Source organism: Rattus norvegicus, chromosome 3 (assembly GCF_036323735.1).
Source record: "Rattus norvegicus strain BN/NHsdMcwi chromosome 3, GRCr8, whole genome shotgun sequence".
NCBI classification, from domain to species: Eukaryota; Metazoa; Chordata; class Mammalia; order Rodentia; family Muridae; genus Rattus; species Rattus norvegicus.
Genome location: NC_086021.1, coordinates 130,735,214 through 130,745,350, shown reverse-complemented (window position 1 = coordinate 130,745,350; position 10,137 = coordinate 130,735,214). Strand labels below are relative to the sequence as shown.

At 39.7% G+C, this 10,137-nt stretch overlaps 1 long non-coding RNA gene across 1 annotated transcript; it reads left to right on the top strand.

Annotated features, from left to right (window-relative positions):
* Positions 1-6,941: 6,941 nt before the first annotated feature.
* Dmdl1 (dystrophin like 1) lies at positions 6,942-9,691 on the top strand. The gene has a single exon (NR_176851.1). It is a non-coding gene; the product is annotated as a dystrophin like 1 (long non-coding RNA).
* The last annotated feature ends 446 nt before the right edge of the window (positions 9,692-10,137 follow it).

Genomic DNA, 10,137 nt, shown 5'->3' with positions numbered 1-10,137 from the left:
CTCTTACCCTCGCATTCTTTTATCTCTCTTCTCCTGTCAATTTTCCCCCTCCTCTCTACCAATCCTCTTCCTATGTTCCTCTCATGTTGTTTGTTTTGTGAACCAGTGAGTTTGTCCAGGGTCATCTGTGTGACTATGGGTTTTGAATTCTCCAGTGGAGTTGGTGGACTTATCAGTGGAAGAGCTAATGACTCCATCTTCCCCAGAATGAATCAGTAGCCAACTGATCATGGTAGACTGACTGGGCTCTGTAAGCCTTTCCCCTGTGAACTGACTTTTGACAGGCCCAGTGCAGGCAAATTGGGCTGCAATGAGATCATGATTACAGTGGCTGTGTCAGGCCCGGAAAACATCACTTAGTAACATTTCTCCTTATTTTCCAGCTCTTCTACTTTCTCTTCTACAATGTTACCTGAGCCTTTAAGAGAGTTACATAAGAGTCCCTTATTTTCATCACCTGAAAGTCAAAAGTCTGCAATCGCCACTATTCACTATTCACTGAAGTGGAAAGTTTCTCTAATTACTTCTCAGAATAGCATTTGTTAGTGGGTACACACATAAATGTTGAGAAGGCCATTTGATGCCATATCAGCTTAGCTAATCAACAATAGTCCGTTTCTCCTCTATAGTACATAACCTGCCCAGCCATGGCCTTTTGAAAATGTTTATAGAACCAAGAATGGATTATCTTCTATGATACTGGCCTCAAACCTAAGCAAAAAGCAGCTGGTTATACCAATGACAGTGTTATCAGTACTATAGCAGTGAGGCCACCCCACTTAGCTGGGTGATGTTATAGCTCACAGGGTGCACCACTGAGTGAACTTTATGCGTCTCTACCCCAGAAATCTGAATAGCACTTTCCAACATTTGAAAGGTAGCTAGCAGAAAGGGAGATTCCAGTTGAGTTCTACCTTGATTTCTCTATTCCTTTTAACCAAGGTTTTAGTGTCATCAGCAGTAGTGTCTTCTCATCTAATTCTTGAAGGTAAACAAAAGAAGTGGCAAGAACTTGTACTGTTTTGGGACGTTGAGGTCTCCCTAACCAACAATTCTTGAGGAGAAATCACACACTTGGCACTGTTTGGATATGTCGCTCATTTGTAATTTGGTAGTTTGTTTTATAGGTATTATTGTGGGTATTGTGGGGGGGGATGCTTTGTAGCTTCTAGACACTACTCCTCTCTCATACATATCTGTCGAAGATTTTCTTCTCATTCTCTAGGCTCTTTACCTCATCAGTGACTCTGGAATTTGTATTACAATATAAAGTAAGACATACCACCATCTCCAGAATGACAGGGTGCATATCCCTTACATCCCAATCCAAGACCTACCCACCGATCTCAGTGGATGTGTTTGTCTACTTGTTTTCTTCTCTAGACGTTTTTCTCCCCTATTCCCTTTTGTCATTATATTTATAAATCCTATTTGCATCAATTAAACAGATAAATAAATAAGAAGTATCTCAAATGCAAAGGGAGAGATGGACTCTCTTTGTTTATACCTAACATGATTATTCACGTAAGAAAACTGTTGAAAGTAAGACACTATAGCAAGTATTGGGATACTGAGGGAGAAAAGTTGACTGCTTTCTAACATTAGCAGTGAAAAACTAGAATCTGAAATTTAAATTGTAACACAACTTATATGAGAAAACCTCAGAAATTCACAGGTATAAATATATAGGATGTAAAGAATATAATATGTTAAAATAAATCAAAAAGAATGAAAGAAATGGAAGGATACTCTGTGTTTATGAACATTGAGTCTCAATGCTATCACAATGCATTTCTTTCAAACTTCTATAAATTGATGTATTCTCAATCAAAATACCAGCCATTATTATATAATTACAACTGACTATAAAGTTCATGTATATGGTATATGACCCAAAATAAATGATACATTATTGAAGAACAACGAAGTTGGAAGGACTATGCTACACAACTTCTATTTCAATATAATCTTCAGCAATAATAACAATATGGCATTTATGATAGAACAGATAAACCAATCAACGGACAGAATTGACAGCCTAAAACAGACACATATTTTAATTGATCTTTGATGAAATTGCAAAGGCAACACACTGGAGCAAAGAAAGTTTTACAATAAATGGCGATCCAACTATATGTGCAGAGCCATCAATCTCACAACATCCCTTGTCCATTTCACAAAACTTTCCTCAGAACAGAAGAAAAGTATACATTTAAAATTCAAAGACATAAAACTCTTAGAGGATAACAATGGAGAAGAACTAGATGACCTTAGGTTTAGTAACATCTTTTCCTATACAACACCACAGGCACAAGCCATGAAAAGAAGAATTAATAAGATGGACTTCATTTGAATGTAAAATTCCTCTTCCGTGAAAGACACTTTCAAGAAACTAAAAGACAAGCCTCCGAAGGGAAGACAATGTTTGCAGAAAGCTTTCCAATAAAGTATTGTCACTTAAACATGTAAAGAATTTAAAATCCAACAGACAGAAATTGATTTTAAAATAGGAGCTTCATCTGATAATACCACAGTAGAAATGTGGCAAACAAACACAAGAAAAGATTTTCTATATCATAAGCAATTAGAAAACACAAATTAGAGCTCCTACTACACTTACATCCCTAAATGCTAGCAAAGATGTGGATCAACAAAATCTCTTCCCATTAATGATGAGGACATTTAATGATATAACCATTTTGAAAGGCAGTTTGGTGATTGGCTACAAATTTAAAGATAATCTTACCGTATACCCAGGAATCAGGCTTCTCGATATTTAATTAAAACAAAAACAAAAGTCTGCTTGTAGTGATATATGCAAGCTCTATTCATAACTGACAAAACAAGGAAGGAACCAAGGTGTCCTTGGGTATATAAACCTTGTATACCAGAATGTGTTTCGTAGCTATAAGAAATGAACTCTCAAGTTATGAAAACTACAGCAGAAATAAAAATGCTCATTTCTATCGTGGTTTCCTTTATTGTGATAAAATATTTTGACAAAATCAACTTAGAGGGAAAAAGGTCCCCATCATGGTGGATAAGTCAAGAAAGCAGGAGCTTGAGGATGCTGCTTACATCACATCCATAATCAGGAAGCAGAGAGTGAGTGGTTGAACTCGCCCTACTTTCTTCTTCATATATGGTCCAGAATGTGCTGCCCATTTTTAGTGTGATGCTTCCCCCTTGTAACCTAACCATCATGGTCCTTTACAAGCATGCTCAGCAGCTAAATAGCCCCGCATATGTATACCTTCAGGAAATAGCAAAGCATCCGAGGTTGGCAGCACCTAATCATCATGATTACTGAGGAGAAGTATCCAGTTCTAAGAGAGCACATGATGGAAAGGGAAAACAATGAGCACAGGTGAAGATCAATCATGTGGAAGTCCTAAGAGGGAGAAATGAGTAAGCAGAACACAAAAGCTCATTCGCAATGTGAAACAGTCCTGTGTGAACTACAATCGGAACGGATATCACAGAAAACGTGTGAGTGTCCAGCCCCATGAATGTAGACCCTGATGTAGTCTATGAACTTCAGTGTCGATGACTGTAACAAATGCACTCCCTGCTGAGGGGGTGTTGCTAATGGGAGAGATATATGCAATAAGCAAACAAGAGGAGATAGATCAGTTCCCTCCTTCTACAGGCTTGACCTCTCTAAAAATCATCAGAGAAAATCATCACACGTTAAAATTAGACTCAGACTCTCCTAATATCACCAAGTACAAAATCTCATTGATTTTTATGCCTCATAGATGTCTAAAAAGAAGTAGTTCCTACTTTGAGTTTGAGTATTAACCTCTGTAACCAATTTATGTGGCTTCCACACGAGTGAAAGCAAGTGTCATGACGTAGTAGAGATTGAGTTGTATTCTAACTGGTCATCCATATGCAAATGTTTTCTCAAATAATTTGAATCAACTAAATGTGCAATTTAAAAATGATCGGCTCAGGACTATCTAGAATGCCACTGTTTTATGGGGTGTGGCTTTGTTCTCTTAGAAATAACAGGCCTGACACTTCAGATGTGGCTGGTCCGAGCTACTAACCAATGAGCTTTCATCCTCTCTACTACTCCCTGTGACCCATGTGGCATGAATAGTAACTTCGGGGATCTTTATCACTTGTGGTGATACATCTTTATAAAATTATCTTTTGACTCACAAAAGACTGACTTTTGGTCACAGAGAAGCTAATTAAAAAAAATTTTGAGACCATTTAAGACACTTAACCTGTTATCTTACTGTGTACTCAAACTACTAAAGTTCATACTGTCTTCACAAGAACACGATAACCAACCTTAGTTTGCCTTCAATTTGCCATGCAATCACCCTTTACAACCTAGGCTAATGTAGAACTTTAATCATAAATTATGTGCTGATCCAGAGTAAAGTATTCATGTATGTGTGGGTTCCTGTAGTCATTTGCTGAAGCAGCCAATGGATTTGAAGCAACCCTATATAGTAACCATCTTTCATAAATGTTTCAGGTAACATGGATATAAGTTGGCAACATCTGTTTGCCCCATTGTCTGCTATTCTGAGTCAGAGGTCAGTAATTTTTTTGCTTTGTAAAATGTTGTTAAAGAAAAATTCCCACATTCTTTTCTCTTGTCATTTTTCTGTGCTGTTCAGTAACTACAGAGAAAAGCCTTTTGTTAGGGACAGTCATGGATTCAGAGGCTCAACAGACATACAGACAATTCACTGATAAAGGAGCCGAACTGATCAGACATACAGCAGGCAGAATACAGTCAGGCCAGTAACCACACTGTAGAAAGACGGCTTAGGGAAAAAAGTCCAGAACTCAAATTTGGGATTCCTTTTTGTCAGATTAATCCAAGAGGAAGTGCTTTGTTTTCATTTCTTAATGTGTTAACTGACATGGTACCCATTATGGTTAGTGTTAATTATCAACTTGACACAGTGTTTATCAGCTTGGCACACTGTGGAACCCCGTGGGAGAAGGCCCTCTGTGGGTGACTCCATTCCCTAGGGCGTGAATTCTTTACTGCCTATAGTGGAGAAAGCAAGCTGAGTGCTGCAGGGCTGTTATCATAACTAGTTGCTTCAGGCTTCTGCTGACTTAATTTTCTCACCATGATGGACTCTTCTTTTATCTTGAACTGTGAGATAAAATAAACACTTGAGTTGCTTTGTCATGGTATTTTTGTCATAACAACACAAAGTAACAACCGACCCCTACTTAAATCTTCATAATTATAATACAACATAGCACAATAATAAACCCAAACATCAATCTTATCCCATGATAACATTAACAGCCACATTATTTATTCATGTTACAATATCATAACAAATGGACTAAACTCCTCGCATACCCACACACAGAGTCTCATTTGGAAATTCAAACATGTAAGTGCTTCTACTTAGTTTCCTATCTGAAGGGGATGGTTAATAAGTAGCTATTTTTTTCCTTTATATTTCCGAGTATTCTAGATAAGAAAATGCATAAAGTTCTTATGAGAATAAACTATGTCTTAGTTAGCAACCATTTTCAACTTAGCAAGACCCAAAATTTCTGAGAGCATCTGATCTGGAGATCATTTCAATCATATTGTCTGTGAGACATTGTCTTAACTGATAATAATGTAGGAGGGCCTGGCCCACTATAGGCAGGATCAAACCTAGGCAAGTCTGCGCTATGAAGAAAAGGTATCTAAACAAGTCAGGGAAGCAAGCTAGTAAGCAGCATTACTCTGTGGTTTCTTCTTCTAGCTCTTGTCTTGAGTTCTTGCTCTGAGTTCCCTCAATGAAAGATTGTGTAAGACAAATACACCCTTTCCCCCTGCTAAGTTCTTTTTAATCATGATGTTCATCCCAGTAATAGAAATTAAGCTAGAATACCTTAGTAGGGAAAACAATTGTTTTAAAAAAAACTAATTATTAAAAATTACATTTGAAATTTTGTACATTGGAGGTAAAGACACTCTTATTACTAAATTCTTCCACACAAACACCTTCCTCAGTAACACCAGTTTTCAGAGGTAGCACAGATCTTGATAAGGGTCATTAACAAGTTACTCCAAAACAGTTAAGGAACACTACCAACCATTTCATATTATATATTCCCACCATGTTAACCTTGCAGAATACTGTGGCCACCTTAGAACATCGTCATTTATATCACTTAAAGAACAAAATATGAACAGCAGGGAGAGGTGTTGATATCAGACTGATAGCCACCCATATCTGAAGATGAAGAAAACATTGAGAATCACAGTCTTTGGTTCTTGACTTCTCACACACATCCTTTGTTATAAGAATACTTCTTTAATAATAGGATTTTACTCCCCTAATTTAGTTACATTATTGGCACCGATGACAGGATTTTACATATATAATTAAGGTTCCTGGTAAGTTCATCAGAAAGGTGTCTGGGAATGCTTGCCTAACCAATGAGGACGATGCAAAAAGAGTAAAGAATCTGAGAAATGCGAAGGCAAGGAGATACTTTGACGCCATAAAGAAACAAACTGCCATCACAAGGAGATGGATTCATGGCATGGGAGAGCAAGCAGCCTCTTGGAACTGAAGATCTGAGGTCCACAAACAGAGCGAGCCTTTGAAAAGCAGACTCAAATGGAGTCACCAATACTTTGATTTCAGACACAGCAAATGTATGCCCACAACATCCACCTTCATGATAATAAATTTGCCCCACTTTATGCATATTAACTTGTTATGCAGAAATAGAAGACAAGGATAATTCACGCAGAGCTCACATATAAATTCAGGGTGATGCTCACCTAAAGAGCTTTCACTTGATTTGTGGTTATGCATGGCGGAGGGTAAGCCTGTTTCTTGTAATAAAGACCCATGTTCTATAGAAAGACCCAAGCAACCAGAAATCAATAAGATGTAATGATCAATAATTGTGAGTGCAATGAGATGGGGGTTCCTGCCACATTAGAATCTCATGTGAAAGAACAGAATATGATGAATGCCGCCCTCATTTGATATCCACAGACTCAAAAATGGATTTTCACTATTTGGCATAAAAGCAAACTGTAAATGGATTGAACAGTTGTTTCCTCAGTAGTGTTGGGAAGCTCCTCAAACACTGAGAAAATTATCCTGCAGCTGGCTTATTTATCTAAAACTACTGTCACAAGCAAAGCTGACAGAAAGAGTTCAGTAGGAAGAGGTTTGTTTTTTTTTTTTTAAGATTCATTTTGGTTTGCGTGGGTGGGTGCATGCATGCGTGCGTGCGTGCGTGTGCGCGTGTGTGTATGCATGTACACGCGCATGCCGGAACATGTGCATGTGTGCATGCAGGTGTCCATAGAAGCCAGGAAAAGATGTTACAGTCCCTGGAATTGGAGTTGAAGGTGGATGAATATAGTGTTTGGAACTGTACTCTGGAGTTCTACAAGAGGACAGAGCACTCTTACCTGCTGAGCTATCTCTTGATCTCTTCTCAGGAAGACTTTTGCCATGACAGAAGTGAAATTTAAAAACAGAGAGCCATCTGCTGGTATGTTAAGCAGTGTACCAATTACTTATGCTAGATAATGAGTGTCTGCATAACTAAGCATAAAGCAATAAAATGGTATGCTTTATAAGAGACATTAATCCAGAAGATGTCAGAGGGGAGACCAGACTGGTACAATATGTTCTGAGAGTTTGTCATTGAGCCAGACCAGAGTTCCAGTGAACTGAAGACCTTAGGAGGAAAAAGGAATTATAGCTAAGCTCATTCCTAGTGACTTGTTAGAACCAGACTTCATCTACAGTCCACTTCACACCACTGTTACAAAATACCTGGCTGAAACAACCCATTTAATAAATTACAGGAGTCAAGACAAAACAATTAGACATTTTGTAATGTACTCTTAGCAGTTGAATTCTATGCCTTTTGCCATATCCAACAAACCTTAAAGATGGGTTTTACCATAATGTGGAAGGAAACTGACTATGCACAGGTATCATTGCCAGAGAACATAGAGTGTAATTTCCAGGTTAAAGGCCATATACTTCAGCAGGAATTTCACTCAAAAATTTGAGTCAGGCCTGTAGAGGGCCACAATAACATGCGCCACCACTAGATGGCGCTGGCTTCCACTGCGCCCCACGTGGAAGGCCAAGTCAGTCAAGATGGCGCCAGCCTTCGCTGCGCCAGCTGGCCCCCCTCTCAGGAAGTTAACTGTGCACATGTGCAAGAGTGCCTTCCTGCCAGGTCTTTGCCCATTCCGGGGCGTGCCTGATGAGATCATGAGTAAGCAACCAATCAGGTGTGGATGCGTGCGCGAGGGTTAAATAGGCGCGCCTAGCCTGCGCGCGGGGCTTCTCCATGAGATAGGAATAAAGTATCACTCATAGCAAGAATTTCTATGTCTCGCGTGCTTCTTGCCGGCGGAAAGTCGCGCGTGGGACATTTGGTGCCGAGAAACCCGGGACAAAAACATCGCCGGCGCTACGAGAGGCCTCCGTTTCACGGAAGAAATTCAGAAGCTATGGAATACAGGTAAAAAACTCTGAGAGACCATGGCTAGCCTTGATCTGCTCCAACTCAGTCCCCTGCCGGACGTGGCAGGTGCCGCTGTGGTTGCTCTGGCAACCCTTGGGCTTTTTCTATTGACCTTTGAGTTTCTAGCTACCGCCAAACGGCTTCGGAGGTCACGTGGGAACTGCTCAGCTATAACAGCAAAGCGGAGAGCGTTGGGGGAAGGGCGAGACAGTGCGTCAGAAACAGGGTTAGAGAACGAATTAAAGAGTTTTAAGGGAAAAAGTGCACTTAAGAAAAGAGACCCTCTCGAGGACTTTAGATCCGAGGGAGAGGGAGAGTGGGGAAAAAATGCCCCGGGAGAGAACAAGGGAGGAGATAAACAGAACACAATATTTTGGGAGAAAAATTTTGTCTTTATGCCTGTAAAAGGTGTACTTAAGCTCCGGCGCCGGCTCTCGGGACGCCACGGCGTCCGTGCACTGACGCGACAGCTTTACAGAGTCATACTGATCAGATCTGATCGAGGCAGACCGCCTGAAAATTTATTCAGGAGAATCAAACAAAAGGACATCTCAGTGCCCGTGCACAGCCTGATAGAGTTAATGTAATTGGGTTGTGAGTAAAAATACTCAGGGCTGTGTTTCACTTCCATACCATTGGCGAATATCGGTCATACTGCTCAGATAATATCTCTCAGTGTCTTACAGAATTGGGTTTCAACACGTTGGTGGACTAGTCCAGGAATTGAGACAATCCATCGCCCATATCAACTCCACTCGAGTGGATAGTCGCCGTGAACACCATCTGGCTTTTTCCCCTCTTTGTCTATTGTTTGTCTCTGGTGCACCAGGATGTCCCCATGTCTGTCAGTGTATGTCTGTGGTTTTTGTTTCTCGTTGTCTAAAAGTTTTATGTTTCATGTTCAAAAGAAAAAATGGTAAAAACTTTACCTGCTGGTCGTGCACACCTTAACTTGGTTTTAACTCATTTCAAAAAGGAACAATGAATAAAAAACAGTTTTAATCAGGTCTTTGAAGCCCTGTGCCTAGAGCCAGGTGTCTAGATTAGCTGGAGAAGCTGACCAGAAGCTAAGCGTCTACACGAGCTGATCTTAAAAGCGCCAACAGCGGTTGGGGATTTAGCTCAGTGGTAGAGCGCTTGCCCAGGAAGCGCAAGGCCCTGGGTTCGGTCCCCAGCTCCGAAAAAAAAAAAAAAAAAAGAACCCAAAAAAAAAGCGCCAACAGCTTCTTCATACAAGAGTTGATAGCTGTTTCTCTTCAAAAAATCCCTGACTTATTACTTGACTCAGCAGGTGACAAGGTGCTTCTCTTAAAATCATAGGTAAAAGGGTAAAAATGATGTTTGGTCTATATGTTAAAGATAGGTGTAGCCACTTCAATTTTGTTTCTCATTGGTTTTAAATGTATAAATATGCTCTGCTTGCCTTGGTTGTGGACTATTGGCTTTCAAGTTATTGGATATGGTTAAAAAGGTATAATACTGGTAACAGAAAGTTGACATAAAGCTGGTAATTTGGATGAAGTAATTCTAGACAACTTGTGACATTGGGCCACCCTAGTGAGACAGGTCTAAATTGAGGTAATGTTTTTATGGAATTCTTATGCTAGAAACCAAGCTTCTACAAGAATTTAGGAAATTGTCCTT